The following is a 24393-nucleotide window of genomic DNA, read 5'->3' as shown; positions in this document are numbered from 1 at the left end:
CTTCCCTTTAACCCTTCGGTGGCTCCGAGGCTCAAACGCAAGCTGTGCGGAGCGTCCCCGCCACACCCAGGGCTCTCAGGGAGCAAAGCGATTTCCTTGGATGGGAGGTCAGGGCCATGAAGCCGGCCCTACACAGTGGGACGGAGCCACCAAGTTGCTGTCACAGCCCGGCCTCCTGCCTCTAATGAAGAAACCACAAGCGGGGTGGGGCACAAGGTCCTGGAACTGGGGGGAGCAGACCCGGGCTGCGACCCTAGCTTACCTGTGATGGGACCTCCTACATCACAGCTGGAACAGGATGAAGCAGGAGACCACGGGTAAAGGGACCACCGGAAGACGCCAAGTGCTGCGTACGGAACAAAGGTACTATGACTGTCATTTTCAGAGATGAGGACCTGAGAGGCATCGAGGGGCAGGTCTTGGGCCAGGTCTCGCACAGTAAGTTGGTGGCAGAGCCAGAGAAGGGTTCCATCGCGCCAGGCCTGATGGGCAGGGTGCGGGCAGGCCCGGCCCCCTGAACAGCTGGGTGCTCTGCTCCAGCCGAGGAGCCGAGGAACCCAGAAGCCCGGGCTGGGGCTGGGGCTGGGGCTGGGGCTGGGGCTGATAAACACGCCAGAGGCATATCCGGCACGGTTCTCACTGCAGCGGCTTGCTCCACTGCCCAGGCATGCGGGTTTGTTGTGGGAAGCCCTGGGGAGCCGAGAGGAAGAGCTTGGGAGAACATGTGGGAAATTGAGCCCGCCAAGAGAAATGAAAAACACGTTAGCTGGTGTGAAGGGAAGAGGACGCAGAGACCATCCATAGCTTCAACGTTTCCGTCATCCATGGCAGAAAGGTGAAAGCGAACTTCTGCAAGGCCAGCCTGAGCCTGAGACCCAGGCCGCCTAAGCAAAAGGCCTCTGGATTTTTTTTTTTCCTCTGTCAAAACTTGTGCACAGACAGCGACTGTGATTGCTCTGGGCCAACGTGCAGGATTTCCAGTTTGGCTCCTAGGTAAGTCCCTGGAAACCAACTTGTATGTACTCTGGGGGTGGAAGGCTAGTCTAGTGACAAATTTCCTGACCTTCTGAGTCAAGAGACAGGGACACAGGATGCTTCCATTGCAACTGGCTGTGGCCTGCTGAGCAAAAGAATTGTCCTACTAGAGTCTTCAAATGTCCCAGCAAGCATTTAGATGGGAAGAGTGGAAAGGTCCTTCCTGGGTCTAAAATGCCAGGGGTGCTCAAAATGGAAAACATGACTGTTGCTGAGTCCTAGCTTACGCATTTTACATGCATTATATCCTTTAGCCTTTAAGGTTAGGGACTGTGTTACCATTTCTAGGTTACGTATGAGGAATCTGAGGCCTGGAGAGGTTTGCGACTTATCCAAGAGCACACAGCCAACACTCACAGAGTTGTGACTCAAAGTCCTGTCTGTGGCTCTTTGGGAATCACGGTGACTAGTTGATATTCTTCCCCTGAAGATGATGCTGTCCTAGAACATACCTTCCTTGATTCCGTCGGGAGCCCGCCCCACGTCCTAGCTCTGGATATTTTAGGGGAAAGGTCGCTGGCTTTGGACATGGGACACAACAGATGTGTGCTGGGGCCGGCTCACACCGTCTTAAAAGCGTCGCTTGTGGGCCTCTTTCCCTCAGCTCCGTGTTCAGCGATGCGATGTCGGTAGCTGGAAACGGGGCTCGTTCGTAGTCCCACCGTGGAAACAGGCACACTACAAATCAGGGGCTCCCCCGTCACCAAGAGCCGGCTAACTAGCACACCACTGGATGGTGTCTTGTCCCTATCACCAGCTGAGAGAAGAAGCATTTGGAAAGCTATGTAGACATGTGATGTCACCGCGACACCCAAGTTCACGACAAGTGGACCCGTCTCGCTGAGCTGGGTTAGGCGGGCGGGAGTTGGTGCGTGTCAGAATCACTTGGGGTGCTGCTACTGGAGGATGGGGACCCGGGCTCCTTGGGGCAGGATGGGGTCTGCTGAATGTCACCAAGTTTCCCCGTGCTTGTGGTGCCCACCACAGTCTTGGGAACTGCGGGCCTGAACCCCAAACTGGGAATGGGACTCCCTCCCTGACCTTCTTCCTGGGGGTGATTCACATAAGCATAACAAGCAAAGTCGGATCTTTAAAAGGACCGCGCGATAGAGGCACCGCTCTGAGGCTCTCTCCTGTACAATGTGGATAATTTGATCCTTGCCTGACGGTTACAGAGATGGCGATTCTGTACTCATGATTTTGTAAGCGGGGAGACTGTACAACGTGTGGCATTGTGATGGCAAAAAATAGGCAGATGAGTTCTCCTCTGGCTCGATTTTCCTTGGAGTGCTGGGGAACACCCTCCTTCCCCCTCCTGCTTCCACATCCTATTTTTGAACCTGGCATATTTTGGCCTAGGGATTAAATGACCAATGGGGCCAACAAACCTGTGTGACTGCCCTGCCTCGCCGCTTCCCGGCGCCTCTGCTCCTCGGATCTGCCTCCTCCTAGGGCCGAGCGCTGGCCTCCAGCCTGGGCTGAAGAGACCCCGCAGCCCCCCATGTCCTTGCCCAGCCTCACTTCTCAAAATCTGGCGCTCAGCTTTTTATGGAGTGGCTGCCCCACCTCAGGAGACTCTCTGGCTTTAATCTGTAAAATATTCCTCTCTCCCCTGTGTTGTGGAGCATGGCCAACTTGGCCCCAGGCAGTGACCTTTCCCGATGGGTACAGATGAAGTCCCCAAGCCTATGGGCAGGGGCCAAAGTTCTAGCGCGCACTTGCCATGAACCTGCCAGCTAATTTCTCCTCTCTGGGTCTCCGATTCCTCATTTGGTGCTTCCCAGTGGGGAGCTGTTGGCACTTCACATAGAATTCTTTATTGTCCTGGATGTTATAGGAAGTTTAGTATCCCTGCCCCCCAGCCACTAAATGCCGGTCGTGTCTGCTTTGTCACTGCGACAACTCCAAACACCCTCCTCCACATTTCCAAATGGCCCCCCAGGGCTGGTTCTGCTCTGGGACTGTGTTCTGAAGGGCTTTAGTCTCCCCATCTGGTAAATGGACCAGGGAGGTTCCCCAGAACCAGAGAAGCTTCTTCAGGGGCAGACACGAGAGCCACCTGGGACTGGAAGGACGGTCTCAGTGTGCCTCTCTTCCGCTCCCCGCAAAGTTTCATGTAGACTGATTTAATTGACATCACTTCCACAAAATAGCCTGTTTGGAGAAAAACCCCCGTGGCTAAGAAAAGTGTGAAAACCACTGGACTGGATCAGAGGTTGCTAAACGACAGCCCTCGGGTCCGACGCACTCTGCACACACATGTTTTGTTTGGCATGGGCTTTGAAGATATTTGGCACTAGCGTTAAAAACAAAAATCTGGATTTGAGGCTTCTTGAAAATAAAACAAAACAAAAACCACGAGGAAATGGGAAGATCTGGCAGTGTCGGGCACAGGTCTCTACAAGGCAACAGCAAACTACCGCTGAGTACGGGCTACCCACGGAGTGGGGACTCCTTGCCTGTATGTCTGTTGCTTGTCTGGCTCTGGAGGGATCTGTGGGCAATGCTGGGATTAGACCAGTGGTTCTCAACCCAGAATATCTGGAGGAGCTTTAAAATTCCAGTACTGGGGCCCTAAGCCGTGCTAATCTAATAGCTATCGTTGGGGGTGGGGCTTAGGCATTAGAACTTAATAAAATCTCCACAGGTGGGGCGCCTGGGTGGCTCAGTCAGTTAAGCGTCTGACTTTGGCTCAGGTCATGATCTCAGGTCAGTGAGTTCAAGCTCCAAGGCGGGCTCTGTGTGCTGACAGCTCAGAGCCTGGAGCCTGCTTTGGATTCTGTGTGTCCCTCTCTCTCTCCCCCACCCCCACTCATGCTCTCTCTCTCTCTCTCAAAAATAAATACACATTAAAATTTTTTTAAAAAATCTCCCCAGGTGAGGAGGTGCCTGAGTGGGTCTGTTAAGCGTCCGACTCTGGATTTCAGTTCAGGTCATGATCTCACGGTCCTTGAGATCCATCCCAATTGAGCCCCTCGTTGGGCTCCATGCTGACAGCACAGAACCTACTTGCGATTCTCTCCCCGCGCCCCCCCCCCCCACGGCTCCAAATAAATAAAGAAACATCAAAAAAAATTCTCCCTGGTGATTTCACCATGTAGGCAGTCGTGAGAGCCAGCAGACTCTACAGGATCTTTAGCTTTGAAACGGGTACTGACTACCTATCCCCCTGCCCTGTAGGAGCCCCAGGCTCTTTCCCTTCCCCCGGAAACCCCTGATTTCCCCCGGCACAGCTGCATCAATCCTCTTGCTCGGTGAGTAAGCTCTCACTTGGCAGTGCGTCCGTCTGGCTTCCCAGTGGGCTTAGGGCTCTCTGGTCGGATCCAGTCGATGTCCCGATCTTACCAAGGCCCCCACAGGGTTCAGAGCCCTCTCTTGGGGTCCCAACCTCACCCACAGGGAATCTGCTAGCCTCGTACTCACCAGCTGCTGTCAGCCTCTGCCACAGAAGCAAGTCTGGGCTCCTTCCTAATACTCCATCTGGAGCGACACCTTCCAAGATACTGCTCCCTGGGCGTGATTCGTTTGTGTAAGTCCCCAAAAGCAAACTGGGCACTGTTGACATTTGGGGCCAGATAAGTCTTTATTGTACGGGCTGCTTTGTGTATGGAAGGATGTTGAGCAGCATCCCTGGCCTCCATCCACTAGATGCCAGAAAAACTGCAATCCCTCCACCCCCACCAAAGCCATGACAACTAAGTGCCTCAGGACATTGCCAAACGTCCTTTGGGGTCCCCAGTCACACTGACTGAATAACACTGCTACAAAGTAACTCATGGTCTCACTTTCTCTTAAGCATAGATGATATTTGCTAAGATTGTGATTCTCAGCCACCCTCATACCTGTATGCCCCCCAACCTTGTGTCACCCGGGCCCCCAGTTTCCCTTTACAGTCAATAGGTCTCTCTAATCCTACCCACCTCTAATGTTTGTGACCATACCCGTAATGACACATGCACTCACCCAGCTGCTCAAAAGCCTAAAAGTCTTTTTTCATTCCTCTGATTCTCAGGTTATAGAGCCACATAATCAACAAGTCTTAGAGGCTCTATGTTTAGATGTATCTCAGATCTCTCCACTTCTTACCATTTCCAGGTTACTAATTTTGTCTTTTTTTTTTTTTTTTTGCCTGGACTATTTCAATAGTCACATTTTCTCTTCTGCAATCCATTCTCCTTCCTGGATTCAGAGGAGTCTTTAAGGAATGCAAACCAGAGTATGTCGCATACCTGCTTAAGAGCCTTCAATGGTTTCCCCTGCTTAGAATAAAACCCAAAGTCCTTATGAGGCCCTATGAGGCCAATCTGGTTTCAGCCAACTCCACCAGCCACTCTTCAAACTACTCTTCCCGTATTACCTTCCCACTTGACTGGCTGCCTTTCCACCTCTTGAATACACCCAAAGCTTTCCTGCCTCAGGGCCTTTGCACATGTCATTCCCTCTGCTTCTTTTTTACAAGCTGGTTTCCACCACTGGCTTCTTCTCAAGCTTCAGAGCTCATCTTAAGGGCCAATGTTGCAAAGAGCCACCCTCACCCACCTCCAAGTTATTCAATATCCATTGCACAAAGTGAATGAGTCTATTACATGTTTTATTATCTGTCAAGCAATTATTAGAAACTATAATTACCTTGTCCAGTTTTTAGTTTCCTTGTTATTGTGCATCTTGCCCCACAAGCACATGAGAGGGCACACAATCAATTTCTATTGGAGGGATCAGTAAATGAATATCCGCAAGCTTCAGGTCCCAGACTCCTCAATGTACTCATGCTAGAGCATGGCTGATTCTCCTCCAGCTCTGACATTTTATGATGCCGCAGACTCTGCACCAGTAAAATGTCAACTCACAGTGGGCCACTGGGAATTCTATGAGTCACTCAGGGGAATATTACAGTCTTAGTGCCTCTGTGACCATAATAGGCCATGTTTGGTGGAAGGATACTCATTTCTTAAATGTCAGTGCAAGAAGGGAACTTACAATCAAGGCAGCATCTCTTCATTGGACAAGTAAGGAATCTACCTTTGAACTTCATCATCCGTTCACCAAGTTCACCTGGCACTGAAAGGTACGGAAGACAGGCCCATTCTTGCCAAGGGGGTCGAACCATCTCGTGCCACTGGTAAAAGGACGGCCATTCTTATGGGCCAGGTTTGAGTGGCCTGGTGCTTAGTTGAAAGTGCTGGTCCTTGGGGCGCCTGGGTGGCGCAGTCGGTTAAGCGTCCGACTTCAGCCAGGTCACGATCTCGCGGTCCGTGAGTTCGAGCCCCGCGTCAGGCTCTGGGCTGATGGCTCGGAGCCTGGAGCCTGTTTCCGATTCTGTGTCTCCCTCTCTCTCTGCCCCTCCCCCGTTCATGCTCTGTCTCTCTCTGTCCCAAAAATAAATAAAAAATGTTGAAAAAAAAAAAAAAATTGAAAGTGCTGGTCCTGGCCCATCCTTTCTGCTGGTAGAAGGGAAGAGATTGTGCTTTATTATTTCTGCCGAAAGCCCCGAGGTTGGCAGAGAAGCTGGTCTCTAAGGGTTTGTGATGGTTACTTTCTCACTCCTGATATCAAAGGGGAATTGAGTTATTTAGAAGAGTTTACACTCTCAACTTAAAATAGATACGACTTAGCGCTCCGCTTCCAATGTCCATCAGCAGAGTGGAATGGAAGAACCGCGTGGAAATGAGTTGTCAAAGATTATTGGGAAGAAGAGACAAAAGACGAAAAGGAAAGAAAGAAAGCTCATGGGAACAAAGAAGGAAACGTTGCAGTGCCAGCTGCGATATGGGGCCGACTTGAAAGCCGAAGGCCTAAGGTGGAGGGCTGGAGAAGTGGGTGAGGCTTCTCGGGGGTTGTACGTCACTCTCTGCCAAGCATTTGGCATGCCACGGTGTGCCAACCCTGTCTCCTCTCTGGTCCTCTGTAAACAGAAAGGGTGGAGTAATGGTCTTGGCGTCATTTCCAGAGTCTTCTCTACTTGTCACTTTTTGATCCAAAACCACAGACAGATCCCCAAAGAGAACCGAGAACACGCTCTGACATCCCTTCTGTCATGTGCCAGTTATTCAAAGCCAGCCAGTGCTTTTCGAAGGCTGATGGACCAGAGCGATGGCACGAAGTACCAGGTGGTAAAATGCAGCTACGTCCCTTCACTCAGCTAATGAGCCAGGCATTACGAAGCTCCTGAAGACATCAGAATACACCAGCTTACTCCCCCCACCCCTGCCCAGAGCCCAAAGTCCCAAACACTTTGAATTAAAACCAATAAGAAAAGCTCTTGCATTTGTGTATATGCCTTTTGAAACTGATAAAGTGCTTTCACGGATTTTATTTCACGTAAGTCTCACAACAAACGTGAGAGGTATTATTCTTCTCAAATTACCAAGAAGGAAACTAGAATGTGGAGCCAGTGATTCACCCAAGGTCACCCCGGGGGTGCTGGTCAGCCCCTGTCTGCCCTCTGTTCCTATCTTCATGCTTCCCCTGCTTGCTTCCCATCACGGGAGCCTACGTGCTATAGTTTGGCTAATGGGAGTGTAGGACAGAAGACTGGAGGAGAGGTGGGGAGAAGCTGGCTGTTTGTTCTCTCTCCTCCAGTGGCATCTCCGGCAGTGGCTTCCTCTGCTCTGTGCCTCCAGCGCCTGCCAAGTAATGTCCTGGCTTCTGGGATCTTGTAACCCCACCTTCTTCTATGTCCCTCCAGACTCAGGAGCAGCACCACCTTCCTGCCGTTGCTAATCTCTGGTTCCTTACGTTCCCTGTTGGGCTTTTCAGCTCCTTCTATCACCTGTGCATCCTTGTATTAAATTTCTTCAGTTGCAAGATCCGGAGTGGTTTCTGTTTTTCTAGTTAGATGACGCCTGAATGCCCTAGCTGGGGAATCACTACCATGAGGAGCTATAGGCATGGCTTATAGGTATAAGCTATAAGACGTGTGTGTATGGTCTGTGTGTGTGTGTGCGTGCGTGCATGTGTGTGCACGCGTGGGAAAGTATGTGCATTTCACTATTGAGTGGTGAGCGCCTTTTCATCCGAGAACTCAGCCTACATATCTTTGGATCTCAAGGCCCTAGCACTATGCCTAGCATGCAGCAGGCAGCAGTAAATGTTTGCTGACCCGATCTATTTGTTTGGTAAAACAAACCCAGCCAGAGTGGCTGTTGAGTTTATCACTCTATCTCAAAGTATCTATTAGACCTAAGAAATACAGTCCTTCTAGTCAATGAAATGTACCAGTGAGCCACTCGGCCACACTCCACAAAGCCACACAGGGAAAGGCATCATTCGTGACTTCATGGGATCCTTCTGACGTTGAACGTAGTTATTTTAGATGAGAAATAGTTATTCCTTGAAACCTGGAGAAATGTACAATTTCCCAAAAGAGAAAGTGGGTGAAAACTGGATGAAAGACATGGGGAAACATGGAAAAACACATTCTTTTAAATTACGTCAGTTTCCATGCGGTTATGTAGGCCAAGTTTAGCAATGTAGCTTTGGCCTGGGATTGAGAGATCTGGGTGCTGGTGTCCACTCTGACTTTAACCCACTGTATGGCCTTGGGCAAGTCCTTTCTCTCTGGCCCATGGCTTCCTTGTTGGTAAAATGAGGAGGTACGATGAAATGCTAAAATTTTATGCTAAAATGTCCAAATGCCTGTCAGTGTCTAGAGAATCAAGCCTAATTTTATTATTATATCAATAATAAGAAGATCTCACCTAATCTGACTGCAATTTACCTCCCCAGCCTTAACACACTCCCAGCCCTCTATGCCACCTGCTCAGCCATCGTCTTATAGACCTTGACCTTTATGATGTACTATTTTCTCTATTTGTAAGTATCTTCTCTGCTCCTTACCCCAGTTGGTGGCTCAGCTTAAAATTCCGTCCTTTTTGCTCATTTCCCCCTTCTGTGGGGATATAAGGAATAAGGCGCTTTGTCATGGAGAGGCAGTGTGGGGTGCTGATTAAGAGAGTAGACTGTGGTGCCTGCTGCCAGGGTAAGTGTGGTTCAGCCCAGAGCCTGCAATTTACTAGCAATTGACTAGCGTGACAGAGGGAAAGTTACTTACTGGCTATGTCTCAGTTTCTTCATCTGCAAAATGTTGGTCATTTTCCCGGTTGGACACAGACTAAATTACCTGGCTGGGGAATAACACCAGTATGGGAGCCGTAAACAGAAATGGGCTGAGACAGCACACCAGATATGTGTGTGTGTGTGTGTGTGTGTGTGTGTGTGTGTGTGTGCTTACAAAACAGCAAGAGTCTTTCTTCTGTGGTCTAAGCTTATACATTTTTGGATCTTTAGGCTCTGAAACAGTGATCGACATGGCAGGCATTAGTGAATGTTTGTTGACATTTAATCCTGGCAAGGATGACATTAGGTAATAGCCCCTGTGCCTAGAAGAGTGCATGGCACACGGGGACGGTTGGTGATGCAGCTAGTATGGGCATCAACCATTACTGGTGTTCCGCCTGGCTTGAATTCCCTGTATTACAGCAGGTATCGTTCCACTTTTGTGTGCCCATCCCTTTTATTCAACAGTGAGCTAGTCAAGAATAGAGGAAGGTTATTGATGGAACTATGTTCCCCCAAATTCATATGCTGGAGCTTGAACTCCCACTACTTTGAAGTGTGGCTGTATTTGGAGGTGGGGCTTTTAAGGAAGTGGTTAAATTGAGGCCATTGGGGTGAGCCCTAACCCAATCTGGCTGGGGTCCTTCTGAGAAGAGGAGATTAGGGCACATGGGGAGACAACAGCAGGGTTTGGGTGCACAGAGGAAAGACCCTGTGAAGAGGCAGCAGGAGGGGCGCCTGGGTGGCTCAGTCAGTTGAGCATCTGACTTGGGGCTCAGGTCATGATCTCACAACTCATGGGTTCAAGCCCCGCATCGGGCTCTGTGCTGACAGCTCAGAGCCTGGAGCCTGCTTCAGATTCTGTGTCTCCCTCTCTCTCTGCCCCTCCTCCCTCGCATTCTCTCTCTCTCTCAAAAATAAATAAACATTTTAAAAATAAAGAAATATAAAAAAGGCAGCAGGAGGATGGCTTCAGAGGAAACCAACCTTGCCAGCCTCTTGATCTTGGACTTCTAGCCCTTGCAACTGTGAACAAATGGACATCTGCCATTGAAGGCACTCAGCCTGTGCTAGTCTGTTATGGTAGTCCTTGCAAACTAATATAGAAACTAAGTTTTTATTCATATATTTGACAAATATTTACAGAGCATCTCTGATATGGCAGGCACTAATTTGCTACAGAGTGTGCAAAAAATCAAAGAAGGAGAAAGAGCTTCCGTCTTAGGAAGCTACTAGCCTACGGGGAGAAATGGACATTCACAGACTGCAGGAGGGATGTGGTAAGAGGGAGGAAGGAGAGGTCCGTGCGCTTTGAGGACACACAGTGCCGGATGGGGTGGGGACTGACTAGAAAGGGGTGTTCAGCTGTACGTATTGTCTTGTGCCTGGCGCCACTGAGGTGCTGTGCTCACAGGCAATGCTCTGTAAAGGGGGGAGGGCTTTACTGAAAGCTCCGACCTACATGAAGGGAGGACATTTCTTAGTACTCCAGGAAATAGAGCCCAAGGGCAGACTCTGCTGAGCATTGACGGTTTACAAGGCCCCACAGAGCTAGGGCAGTGGAAAGACCGATGGATGGGAGGGAGGAGGAAGTGGGTTCTCATCTCAGCCCCACCACAAGCTGGTGGTGTGGTGACCTGGTACAACGCCCTTCCTCGTCTGGACCTCTGTTTCCTCATCTTTAAAAAATGACAAGGTTAGAGTAGTTCACTGCTAAGGTCCCTTCCAGTTCTGTAAAATCTTTTCCGAGATCTAGTTCACGAAAGATTCCGTCTGGATCTCGGTTTACTTCTCCTTCACTTGAGGTTGTTAGCGATCTTTACTGTTCTTTTTAGTTCACAGAGATTTTATAAGTCTGTGGGTGTTTGGAAACTCTTGAATCTTCCGTCCCTGAGCATTAATTCATCTCATCAGGCAATTGTCCCTGAGTTAAGAGTAGGCACTAGATGTAATGGGGTCTGGCCTCTGTTTCCCCCATTGACTCCACTCAGTTGTGAACACTTAGACTGGTTTATCTTTCCAACAGGAAGTTATAGAATCACAACCGTGTACTAACCACAAGTCTTGAGCTTAACAGCTAGATTCTTGACTAAGTCAAGGAAACCAAAGGAGGCTACAGAAAACATACAAAAGTAAGGATTGGTCTGTTGAATTTCCTGGAAAGAAAGCAACGTCTTCCACCCAGCTACTCATTGCAAGGAAGATTTACCACAAGCATCTTAAAAGCCAACTTCTATCAGAAGGGTTTAGAGAGACAGTAGATCACTTAGGGGGAAAAAAAAATTGTGAGTGTCCAAGATTAGGGAAATGCTTCAATTAATTTTGATACTTCATGTGTAATTTACGTGTCATTTAAGATAGTATTTTAAAAGATAACTTCATAGCATGTAGAAACACTATACTGATAGGAGAAAAAAAGCAGGATACAAACCATAATTTAACATAATCGTATCTTCTGTTAAATCTATACTGGTTTCTTTACACTATTCTGCATTTTCAAATTTGCTTCAAGATGTACTCATTGGCTTGATGAGTCATTTAGCAAACATTTCTCATGGGTCCACTGCCAGCCACTGTGTTGTAGACACTAGAGATAGAAGTGAGCCCCAGCCCTCTTGCAGTTTCCCCTCTAGTGGGTGGACACAGATGATAAAGAAGAAACATGGATGAATAGGAAAGAGTGCAGACGGTGGTCTGGTGGACCAGCGGGGGATAAGGAGGAGAGTGAGCGGGGCGCTCACATCTGGGAGGACAGCCCTGAGGAGGTGCCCTTACAGTTGAGACCTACTCACACGAAGAAGCCTGAAGATCTGGCAGGAGAGAAGACCCATCAGAGGGAGCCTCAGTTTCCACAACTCCGAAGTGAGGCAGTAGGGCTAGGTCAGTGATTTGTTTTGTTTTGTTTTGTTTTGTTTTTTTAAGTTTATTTATTATCCCGAAGGCGGGAGGCAAACAAGCAGGGGAGGGGGAGAGAGAGAGAGAGGGAGAGAGACAGACAGACAGATCGAATCCCAAGCAGGTTCCATGCTGTCAGTGCAGAGCCCGAGGTGGGGCTCAAACTCATGAACTGCGAGATCATGACCTGAGCCGAAAGCAAGAGGCAGACGCTTAACCCGGGTCAGTGACTTCTAAGAGCACCTCCAGTTCTTAAAAAATAAAAACATTGCTTTTGTGTGCCTGTTTACCTTTTCAAAAAGCATGTAAGCTTCTTAAACATGGGGCCCAAGTCTTAGTCTCCTCTTTTTTTCTTCCCGGGGCACCGCCTTGCACCTCACAGGTCCCAGGGAAGGAGTGTGCTGCAGGCTGGTATATGTTGGGGCGAGTCATTAGATCTCAGGGTGAGCTTCCACTGTGCTTTCTTGTGAGCTCACCTGCCGAGGTCTTTATCCTGGAGGTAACAGGCAGCCACTAAAGGCTTTTCAGCAAAGCTTGACTTCTGTGTTTTGGAAAGTTCTGTGTCTCAAGCAGTAATGAAGGGAAGTCTGGAGGGGACCGAAAGTGGAAGCAGAGAGACAGGGAGACACATTATTTTCCTAGAGAATGTCTCCTGGGCTGTGATATGGGAGAGAGTCCATCGGTGAAACAGGGACTCCTCATCTGCACAAAAACCCCTCCGTGGTGGTGGGGGCAAGCCGTGGGAGGTGAGAAAGTGTGAGACTCCACCTATTTATAACTGGGGGAAATGAGGCACAAAGAGACAAAGTGACTCACGGGCCAAGGATTTCTGCCTTCAGGGCCTCCTCTCAGCTAATGTGAAAACCAGACTCCACTTGGTGTCTCATCCCAGGAGGAGGCGGGACTTTGCGTGTGCCAGAATGGAAGGGAGTGTCGGGTGGGCCGGGTGGGGAAGGGGGAGATGAGTATCCTGGGCAAAAACGGAGACAAATGCTCTGGTACCTTCATTCCGACACTCCCATAATCCAAGAAATGCTAAAATTGGCTGTAGAGCTTGTGTTATGAAACGAGAGCAGATCAAACAAAAGAAATAAGCCAAACTTGAGTCACCCGATGATGATAATCTGGTGGAGGGCACGCAAACCCAAGCGAAAATAGATCAGAGACGCTTTCCCAAGAGACACAGAGCTTGGAGATCCTGGAACCAACCACCTCACGTGAAAGATGGGGAGGCAGAGGTGGGGACGGAAGGGACTGTCACACCCTGGAGACGGAGAATAGGCTCTCCCAGCGGAGTCGGGACCGGGACTCGAACCCAGCTCTCCCCATTCAGAGGTCAGTGCTTGCCTCTCACCTTTACAACTAATTCTACACCTAACCCTTTATTTACCAAACTTACAGACAGGTGCAAGAGCAGGGGGCAACTGAAATGACTTCAAAACACCTGGCATCCACTGCGTGTTGCCATGTACACATGTGTGCTCACGCACATATGGACACATTGCTCCCGTTGGTCAAGATCTTCCTCTCGTTAAGTACCACGGACCATTACTTACATAGCCGCATTCATCACCCTCGGTTCCAAGGCACAGCTCATGGAACCCAAGAAGAAATCGTCGTCCAACTCTTTATTTTATGGATGGGGACCGGAGTCCTGAATGGATGAGGAGGTGGAGACACTTTAACCAAGAACCAGGGCTCCTAGCCCCCAAATGCAGTGCTCTTTCTACTGGCCCGAGACCTGCAGGAAGGAAAACTGAGACTTTTAATACACATGCATTACTTTCCATTCTCAAGCACGAGTTCTCAAAAGGAAGGTGCTAGAGATCTTGACAATTTCCAGCTTATTGCTTTGGCTGGGGCCTGAAATCTTGGCACACGCTTTGTTGAAATTCTACAGAAATCTTTTAACTTCTCTGAGAAGTTATCATGGTGGTAACGATAACAGTCGTCTGCTAAATAAACATCTACGGGTGTCCGCTTTGTAGCAGCACTCTCTTGGGTCTTCTGAATGTACTTTTAAGCTCCTTTAATTTTCATGCTCTTTTTTTTTTTTTCTTTTAGTTTTAGAGAGACAGAGATAGCACGAGTTGGGGTGGGGCAGAGAGAGAGGGTGACACAGAATCCGAAGCAGGCTCCGGGCTCCCGACTGTCAGCACAAGAGCCTGATGCGGGGCTCAAACTCACGGACCACGAGACGATGACCTGAGTTGAAGTCGGACACTTAACCGACTGAGCCACCCAGGCGCCCAATTTTCATGATCTTATGATGCAGGATATCATCATTCTCATGGTGGTTTTTGTTTCGTTTTGTTTTGACACAGGGAAATACAACTTGGAGAGGCCAAGCAATTTTCTCCAGGTCATAGGTCCAGGAGGAGGCGGAGTTGGGATCTGACCCTCTCTTGGCTTCTATTATGCAGAGCACCTCAGGTATGTGGTGACCTGTACCACATTGTGGACACTGCCTGCAGGAGTCTCACAGTCCTGGAGGAGAATGGGGCCACATTTCTGCAGACCACATCCTCTTCGGAGGCGCCAAGCTCAGCTGTGAGCTCTAGTTTACTCGCCAGGTCTATAAGACGCTTCCAGAGGTTCAAGGTGGGGTTCCAAAGAGCCAAGCCCCTAGGTAGCTGGCTAGGCTCTAAAGAGGCCGAGATCATTAATTTGAGAGGACTAATATCCTTGAGAGGTTTGGCCCCGAGATGCGAAGGGAACGCAGTAAGAGTGTATCCAAGAGGGATAGACTCAGACCGCAGAAAAAACATAGAACCTGGGACATAATTTTAAGGTCAGTTTGCTGGTGGGGGCCCCTCTGTGTTCTATGTGAACACGCCTTTCCCAGAAGACCCTGGGGCATTTCCGGCACCAGACAAAAATTTCCTCTAGTGTCCATGATGCCATTTCATTTCTGTTTTAATGTCTCCAGACAGGGAGCTCATTACCTTTCAGACGACTATCGCTGCTAGGACGTTCTAGTCTTTAGACTGGGCCAGGATACGGGGTGCAGCTCGGCCCCTCGGTTTGCAAAGACTAACTCTGCTTCCTCCCTGCTCAGCAACACGCTGCATATTTGAAGAGAACTTTCTTTTTCATGCCAGTGCTCCCCAAAGTGTGCTGGGCAGAGCAGTAAGTTTGCATGATGTTAATAGGTGTCCTCTATAAAATATACATATCAAAACAGACAAATAGCATTTGTGGGCACGATTGGTTAAACCGGGTCAACCAGGTACACTTCCTGAGAGTCTACTCAGGATGTTTACCACACTTCTGCATAGCGCGGACTCCGAAATGGAAACACCGGCCACGCGGCGTTTCCCAAACTTTTGACCTCGAGACCTTTTCCCTCCCAGTGTCCCTTTTGCTATTTTGGAAAAACCGTTTGGAAAACGCTTCCCTACGCAAATCTCCGAGCTGAAAAGTCAGGCTCCTCTGAAGATTCCTTTTGAGACACATTATTGAGATTTGCTCACTATCTTTGTTCTCTAGTGCAAGGCTGTCTGATTACAATACAAGAAGCCCAGTTAAAGTTGAATTTTAGATAAACAATGAGATTTGGAGGGGGGGGATAAGTATGTTTCATGTAATATTGGGGACATGTTTATATGAAAAAAGAATTTGTTGGCTATCTGAAATTAAATTTGACGGAATGTCCTATATTTTTATTTGCTAAATCTGGCAAGCCTAGAGGGGCCCCAGATGTCCCCCTTCCTTTGAAAAGTGTGTCCCTCAGAATGGGGCATAGTATTCCAGAGGTGTACCAAGACAGAGACCATTGATAACCTCAGAAGTCACCATGAACTACACTTTTCCCTGAGATGTTTTTAAAGGGAAGACAGTAATGTTTTTATGGATGGTTAGAAGTCCGTCTGAGATTGACAGCTACCTGATACCTGGTATCTTCCTGAACCTCCTAGCAAAATCCAGAAGCCGATTTCCCATCCCTCACCCTTATTCGTAAGCATATTTAAATTTCTCTGGTGTTAGAGTTAAGGAACTCGATCAGGGGCACCTGGGTGGCTCAATCGGTTAAGCCTCCGACTTCGGCTCAGATCGTGATCTCACGGTTCGTGGGCTTGAGCCCCACGTCCGGTTCTATGCTGATAGCTCAGAGCCTGGAGTCTCCTTCAGATTCTGTGTCTCCCTCTCTCTCTCTGCCCCTACCCCCTCTCCCTTTCTCAAAAATAAATAAACATTAAAAAAATGAACTTGATCCAAAAATCATTTATAAGTCCGTGTTCATTTTCTGTCTCCCCCATTAGACTGTAAGAAATTAGGGGCGCCTGGGTGGCTCAGTCGGTTAAGCATCCGACTTCAGCTCAGGTCACAATCTCGCGGTCCGTGAGTTCAAGCCCTGCGTAGGGCTCTGGGCTGATGGCTCGGAGCCTGGAGCCTGCTTCAGATTCTGTGTCTCCCTCTCTCTCTGCCCCTCCCCCATTCATGCTCTGTCTCTCTCTGTCTCAACAATAAATAAACGTTAAAAAAAAAATTTAGACTGTAAGAAACTAAAGTGCAGGGACCCACCACGTCAGTCTCGGTCATAGCGACATCCCTTGTAGCTAGCATGGGCTCTGGCATTTATAAGTATTCAGACATCTTTTCAAGGAGTGAATGAATGAATGAATGAATGAATCAGTTGCTGTTTGGAGAGCTAAGCAGACCAGCTGACACTCCAAGGGGAAGAGATTGCCCATGGGGGCTTTCCTCGTGGTCGGGATGTGCCCTCCACCTCAGGCTTTCCCAGACCCATTAAACGCTGTTCACCTGTCCCGAAGGCAGTTCTGTTGGAAGATGTGTGTGCAAAACAAGAACATCTAATTGCTGTGACCAAACTAGGACATTTTAGCCAAACACAGGCTGTTTTCACGAAGCTGAAATACTTCCTGGACTCTGCAGTTGTTACCAAGGTGTGGAGCTTGGCCCTTCGAAGCAGGCTGGGCTGTGCCAAATGGGCATGGGATCGGGGCAAATCACACCAGGCCTTCCCACAGAAACATCCCGATCCAAGAGGGACCGGGCAGAGTGAACAAGCACAGCCTCAGCAGGGCCTGAGCTGCTGGGGGCGGGGGCGGGGGCCTGGTGGGGGGGGGGGGCAGGTAAGTGATCCCACAGCTCTCACTTGGGCAAAGTGCATCTGGTGACGGCCACGAGGAAGCCAAAAAGCCTGGAGCTTCTGCTCTAAGCCACGGTTGATAGAGCCAAGCCGAGCGCTGGCCCCTCCCAGCATGAGCTCACCCAAGCTTGGGGCTTGTCAATATCGGAAGCATCCTGGGGACTGTCCCCGGAGCGGACGGTCACTCGTCCACAGCCTGGCACCTGGGGCTTCAGTGCTGGAGAGTGTGGACGTTGAATTTATCTGATACAGTGCCGCAGAAAGCAGAGGAGTACGGGGAAAAGAACCTGAGTCCCAGGGTGGGTAGCTGAGCACAGTAGAACTGGTGTCATTTCCTGACTGTGGGTAGGAAGACCTGAGTTCAAGTCCCAAGCCTGCCTGCTGGTAGCTCCACGCCCTCAGGCAAATCTTTTAACCTCAGTCTTTTTATCTGTGAAATGGGAACAAGCAGGCCGGGGTTTTGGAGTGGTAAGGATTAGGTAAGACGGCGGATAGAAAAGCCCTTTGTGACCTGCCAAATGCTCGATCAATGTGAGGGACTGTTGGGACACGGTGTCCCCTCGAGCACAGATGGTCTGCGGCACTTGATGGATCTGGTACCTGCTTCCAGGACAGCATAAAAGAGCACCCAACTGGGAGAGGAGAAGGGCGTTGCTTCCGCGGCCTGAAGCAAAATAAAAAGAGCTTCAAGTTACATTATATAATTCTTTTTAATTATAGAAGAAAACAGTTCCGAGCACATGCTGGGAAACATAGGATCTCAGTGGGTAGGAGTCTTCACAATGTCCAAAAAATCACTTGGGAACATCTTTATGGCCTTAAGGCGTAAGGCTCTAGGTGAGCCTTTAATTGGGCATGAATGTGCCTATTGATCTCCCTGGAGTCTGTCACTGGCTCTGGTTAAGGACCTTGCAGGCTTTGCAGGAGCAAAACACGTACCAGTGTAAATCCAGTTCATCGGAGGGAAAATAATGCAGAGTGTGGTGGCTGATGAATTACCCCCTACTTCTCCCTCTGTTGTGAGATGCTTCAAGCCACCGGAGGAGAATCTTGTTAATGTGTAAATCTGCGTTTACGTGCGTTTACTGGCCCGGGCAGTGAGGGACATGGTCAGACATCTTGCCTTGAAAGGCTTTCCTGCAGGGCTTTGTCTGTTTCTTCCTCTAGTGTCACATTTAGTGCGGTGGTCACTTAGGAAATGCATATACTTGGAGTCCTACCGCTGTCCCCGCCGGGACCTGCAGACGTCGCATTTCCCATCGTTTACATTCACTTCTTGCTACTGGCGACTCTGTGCAAAGGGCGCTGCGGGCTTGGAGCTGGGCAGAGGCCCTGCTTACAGCTGTGGGAGGACACAAGGCGATCTTTATGCAACCCGACCTGCCCACCCTCCCCTCCTTGCCCAGGCCAAGAATAGTCAATGATCATGTTCTGGAAGAAACCCCACCTTGTCATCGTGTGCTCTGAGCCAAGAGGAGTGGGAACAGAGCAGGAAGGCCAGGAGTGAGGCCAAGTGTAATAGCCCAAAGCTCCAAAGTCGGAGGGTTTGGGGGCATCTGGGTGGCTCAGTCGTTAAGCGTCCAACGTTGGCTCAGGTCGTGATCTCACCATCCATGAGTTCGAGCCCCACATTGGGCTCTGTGCTGACAGCGCAGAGCCTGGAGCCTGCTTCGGATTCTGTGTCTCCCTCTCTCTCTGCCCCTCCCCCACGTGCGCTCTGTCTCTCCCTCAAAAATAAATAAACATTAAAAAATAAATTAATTAAAAAGTCTCTTCACGTGTGGCCCCTGCTGCCTCCTGTGGGCCTGTCCTGCCCCCCGCTTCCTTCTCCCTCTCTGCACACCGACTAAACTGACCTCTGCTCAGTCTTCTTATGCATGAGGTTTTGTCTCATCACAGGACATTTGCACGTGCTTTTCTACCTGAGTGGCATACTCTTCTCTCCTTTCTTTTTCAAGAAATTATCTAGCTAGTCCTCAAGGTTCAGTAGAAACCTCATTTCTGGGGTGCCTGGGTGGTTCAGTCGGTTAAGCATCCGGTTTTTGGTTTCAGCTCAGGTCATGATTTCACAGCTGGTGAGTTTGAGCCTCGACTGGGGCTCCGTGCTGACAGTGCAAGACCTGCTTGGGATTCTCTCTCTCCTCTCTCTCTCCTTCTGCCCCTTCCCCACTCATGTGCTCTGTTTCTCTCTCTCTCTCTCTCTCTCAAAGTAAATGAATAAACTTAAGAAAGAAAAAAAGAAACCTCACTTCATTGGGGGAACCTTTACAGAGCTCTTAGATGCCCTCACAACACCATACACCTCCTCCCTAGCACATACCACAGTTGCAACTTTGTATGCATTTTAAAAAACTTCTCTCTTCCATTACACACAAACTCAGTAAGGGCAAAGATAAACTGTGTTCTTCAACACCTAACAATCCCTGGCCCTTAATAGGAACTCGATACACATGTATGAAATGAAGGGTGTATATACTTACCAAGGAAAAGGGGTCTGCATGTGAACCTGAATCCACTTGGGGAGCAGTGGGACCGTGATTACATGACGTGGCGCCTTTGCTCATTTGGAGCACACAAAAGTGTGCTTAGGCATCGCACGTGTGTATTTCTCTAAGGTTTAGATCTGAGTATGTCTGTGTCCTGTATGTGTGGATGTATTCTCTTTTTTTTAATGTTTTATTTATTTTTGAGACAGAGAAAGACAGAGCATGAACGGGGGAGGGGCAGAGAGAGAAGGAGACACAGAATCTGAAGCAGGCTCCAGGCTCTGAGCTGTCAGCCCAGAGCCCGACGCGGGGCTCGAACTCACGGACCGTGAGGTCATGACCTGAGCCGAAGTCGGACGCTTAACCGACTGAGCCACCCAGGTGCCCCTGTGTGGATGTATTCTTATGGGGGTACACACGAAAGAACCTAGTTGTGGCCACATAGCTATGTGGAAACGAGCGTATATGTATTTGTGTGGATATAGGTATAGGCATCAGGGTTAAAGTCTGTGTGTGTGTGTGTGTGTGTGTGTGTGTGTGTGTTTATTTGGGTGTGCCCATCTGTGGAGGTATATGTGTGAATATGTGTGAATCATACCCTTCTCTGCAGCTGGGTGGGACCCCCATCAGATTTCTAAGTAGGAGGGTTTATGTACATTAGGCAAATTGATTCATATAGACCTTGGTACGATTTGACTTAACCAGGGCATGGTGTCAGGGAGGAAGGAGCACTGGACTGGGAGTCTATCACTGCAGCAAAATTCTTTTTCTTCCTGTGCCACTACCTCCCAGGCTACATGCAGAGGGTTTGGGACTAGGTAACAATGATGCTTTTTGGGGGTATAACTGTGTAGATCCCATGTTGTCACAAGTACATTTTTAATGAAGTGCCTAATTGCTCAAGGCATTTTATTGTCATTCAGGGTACTTCTTTATAATTTGTACATTATTTTCACTTACATTGTTTTATTTGATAACGTTGGAAAATTAAGGTTCCGGTTATTTGATACAATGATTTTTTTTTTTTTTTTGTGAATGTATGCAAGTGTACAGGATCCTTTCTTTCGTATGCCTACATTTTGTGTTCTTCCGTGGGAAGGGCAGGCAAGGGAAGCCATTTCAGCTTTAGGTCCCCAAACTGCCTCACAGCACCTGCACCACGGTCCTCTGGGGGAACTTGTGACAAAATGCAGATTGCCGGCTCCAGACCGCAGTCCCGTGAGATCAGAATCTCAGGGACTATGGTCAGGAATGTGCATTTTCTCAGAAGTTCCCCCAAATCATTTTGGGACCCCACTGCGGTAAAATAAAATTGTGCCTAGGGGCGCCTGGGTGGCGCAGTCGGTTAAGCGTCCGACTTCAGCCAGGTCACGATCTCACGGTCTGTGAGTTCGAGCCCCGCGTCAGGCTCTGGGCTGATGGCTCAGAGCCTGGAGCCTGCTTCCGATTCTGTGTCTCCCTCTCTCTGTCCCTCCCCCGTTCATGCTCTGTCTCTCTCTGTCCCAAAAATAAAATAAAACGTTGAAAAAAAAAATTTAAAAAAAAAAAAAAATTGTGCCTAGAAACTCACACCTCCACTGACACCATTAAGCCTTCCACGATCCTACAGAAAGAGATTTCTGAGGCTGGCCACCTCAGGCCCTTGAGGCTGACCCTCACTTCTGTTAGGTTGAGGGGACCATGTGATCATTTGGAATTATGGAGAAAACACTGGGACCTGGAACAAGAAAGAAGTCTGAAGCTGTGAGCAGAGCAGGCTTATGGCTGGCTGGCAATGCATCTCAGGAGAACTGTGGGTACCTCTCAAACAAAGCAAAACACCAAACAGATTGTCAGGGTTGTCTGCAACGTTTCGGAGCATCTGATGGGACTTTAACAAGACCAACACTAGACAGTAGGACAGAGACAGAATGGGCACAAGGAAGAAAACTCTCCAGACAAAGGCAGCTGTAATTGAAAAGAAAGCAAAAGCTCCCTAGGACTCCAATTTTGCTTTGTCATGAGTATTGCTGTTGTGATTTTAAAAACTGTTTTCTCTTCCTGGAGAAGGGACTCTATTCAGAAACTGCAGCCTTCCCCTCTCAGCCCTGGAAAAGTGATTATAACGCAAGCCAGGAGAGACGGTCCTCTCCCCGCCCCTGTGCTACCTTGTCACCGACCCCACCTCTCGGAGCCTGGGGCTTCTTTGTTCACTAAGGATATTACGGGCTTGCTCAGTGCCCATCCCCCCTGGCTATTCTCCAATGTGAAACCTGGGCAGAGAGGCAGGGAAAGCGCCCCAAATCCAGCTGTCAAGGGCTTCCTGCCATGATGGTCAGGACTGACTCAGTGGCAACTGATGGGCTGGGGCCAAGGGCCCACCTCTGCTTCCTACCTGGGCGGGGGGGGGGGGGGGGGGCGGGTGGGAAGCTCACTCAAACTGCCTGAATACCGGTGCAAGATGTAGTGTGCGGCCCACCCTCAGGGCAATCTGGTTTCCCAGCTGATACTTAGCCACAGCTGACCTTCGATGACACGGGCTTGTCTCCGAGTCACAAGGCTCAGACGTTAATCAGGGCACACGAATAGAATCCCCGCAGAGTGAAACGAAGTGCACCCATGAAAAATTTCTTAGCACCATCATTTCCCCACTTGTCCCTCACGTGACCCCCAAAGGGGGAACGATAGCCTATCCTAGCGGTAAAGCACAGGGGCTCTGGTTCAGAATACGCGTCATTCCAGTGGGTCGGGCAATCTTTGGCAACTGGGGGAACCCTTTCAAGGCTCCGCTTCCTTATTTCTAACATGGGGACAGACATGATGGTCCCCATTTTGTAGGGTCACCGAGAGCCCTACATGAGATCATGTGTGAAAACTGGGGGCGCCTGGGTGGCTCGGTCGGTTAACTCACGGTCAGTGAGTTCGAGCCCTGCGTCAGGCTCTGGGCTGACGGCTCAGAGCCTGGAGCCTGTTTCAGATTCTGTGTCTCCCTCTCTCTCTCTGCCCCTCCCCTGTTCATGCTGTGTCTCTCTCTGTCTCAAAAATAAATAAACGTTAAAAAAAAAATTTTTTTTTTAAAGAAAACTGCCAAGCACGACGCTGAGTTCATAGCAGCACTCAGGAGCTGGGGCCATTGTTATCACCAGAGGTGCTCCAGGAAATAGACAACTGCTGTTACACTTTTCAAATAGTCGGTATCGGCCACTCTATAACTTGAATAGATTTATTTTAACATAAGTCAACTGGTGGGGTCAGAGGCATATAACAATGCAACCAGAACCTTGCCCTAGGAGTTCAGTGGTTAGTACCCTAGGCTCTGAAAGCAGACTAGAGCCCATCTGCAGAAGGCATGCTTTCAAAGAGACAAGTATGGAAATTTTTTTTTTCACCCACTAGCAAGGAAGAGGCGATTCTGTCTGATTTTGAGAATTTATCTCTGTAAACTTATTCATCAAAATGTGATCCCGGGGACACCTGTGTTAGAAACACCTCGGGGGGAAACTTGCTAGAAGGCAGATTCTTCTAGAAGGTCCCAGCTCAGATTTCCGTATCCAGATGCTCTGGGAGTGATGATTCCTTTGTGCCCCTAAAGTTTGAAAACTGTTGGCCACTGTGTGTTGCTAGGCCAATTATGATACCTGGGTCATATTATAAATAGAATATATTCAAGGAGGCATTTGTAAAATTACTCTCGGTGGGTCCAAAGTCGTATTAATAATCGATTTTACTTTTATTTAAAAATATATTTAGGGGTGCCTGGGTGGCTCAGTCGGTTAGGCCTCCGACTTCTGGTTTCGGCCCGGGTCACAATCTCACGGTTTCCTGAGTTTGAGCCCCACATCGGGCTCCAAGCTGACAGTTCGGAGGCTGCTTGGGATTCTCTGTCTCCCTCTCTCTGCCTCTCCCCCACTTGTCCTATCTCTCTCTCAAAATAAATAAATAAACTTAAACAAAATTAAAAATAAATTTATACACATTGTATAGCCATGCTTAGGACAAAGACTGGAAGCGTCCACATCACGTTTAACGATGCCTATCTCTAGGTGGTAATGCTATGTGTGATTTATCTCATTTTGTGCTTTCCTATATTTTTAAAGGTTCTACAAAGAACATTTGTTACCTTTTTAATGAGAAAAAAATGTGCTTTTAAAATAAAAGCCTTGCCACCAGATGGACAGCACTGAACACTTCCTGAAATCTTTCAGAATTCTGGAAAAGGGAAACCCAAGACTCATGGGAACCAAGCTATCCCTCATTCGAGATGACGAAAACAGGCCTAGGGAAGAAAAGCGACCCTGCCCGAGCTTGCCAAGCTGGTTCGTGGCCGGGCCGTGAGGGACTCCAGGTCTCTAGGCTCTTGGACCAGAGGGGCTTTGAAGTGCTCCGTGCTTTCCAGGGACCTGCCTCCCTTCCTTCCCGCCCTGTGAGGGTGACGGAAAAACCACAGGAAGTGCACTGATTCTGAGGGTGGAGAAGTATGTAATTGCCTTTGCAGAGAGGACTTTGCGGCCCTCGTTATTCCCTCTCTGGGAGTTAGTAGGTCATTTGCAAAAGGCATGGGAAGAGCAGCCGATGAAAAGGTCTAATAGTTTGGAAAACTGCTTAACCTTATTTCTCTATTTCTGGATTTCCCCCCATGGCCAAGGACTGTTGAGATACTGATTTCCCCCGGAGGTTTCCTGTTTAGGAATGGAGTGAAACCTCCGAAATCCAGAGGAATTGGGGAGAAGGCCAGCTGGAATTAGGGAACGGTCTGAATACTTTTTAAGAACATTCAGGTCTATTGTTTTCAAGGACACAGAGGCACAGATTTGGAAGGAGCTTCGTCCA

At 49.0% G+C, this 24393-nt stretch overlaps 1 long non-coding RNA gene across 1 annotated transcript in view; it reads left to right on the top strand.

Annotated features, from left to right (window-relative positions):
• The first annotated feature begins 547 nt into the window (after positions 1 to 547).
• Positions 548 to 24393, top strand: part of LOC131506089 (uncharacterized) — a 58517-nt gene continuing 34671 nt past the window's right edge. The window contains exon 1 of the long non-coding RNA XR_009258728.1: positions 548 to 993. This is a non-coding gene — a long non-coding RNA (uncharacterized LOC131506089). The remainder of the gene's footprint in view (positions 994 to 24393) is intronic.

This window comes from Neofelis nebulosa, chromosome 1, assembly GCF_028018385.1.
Source record: "Neofelis nebulosa isolate mNeoNeb1 chromosome 1, mNeoNeb1.pri, whole genome shotgun sequence".
Classification (NCBI taxonomy): domain Eukaryota; kingdom Metazoa; phylum Chordata; class Mammalia; order Carnivora; family Felidae; genus Neofelis; species Neofelis nebulosa.
The sequence above is the reverse complement of the archived record's forward strand: the minus strand, read 5'-3'. Positions and strand labels throughout refer to the sequence as shown.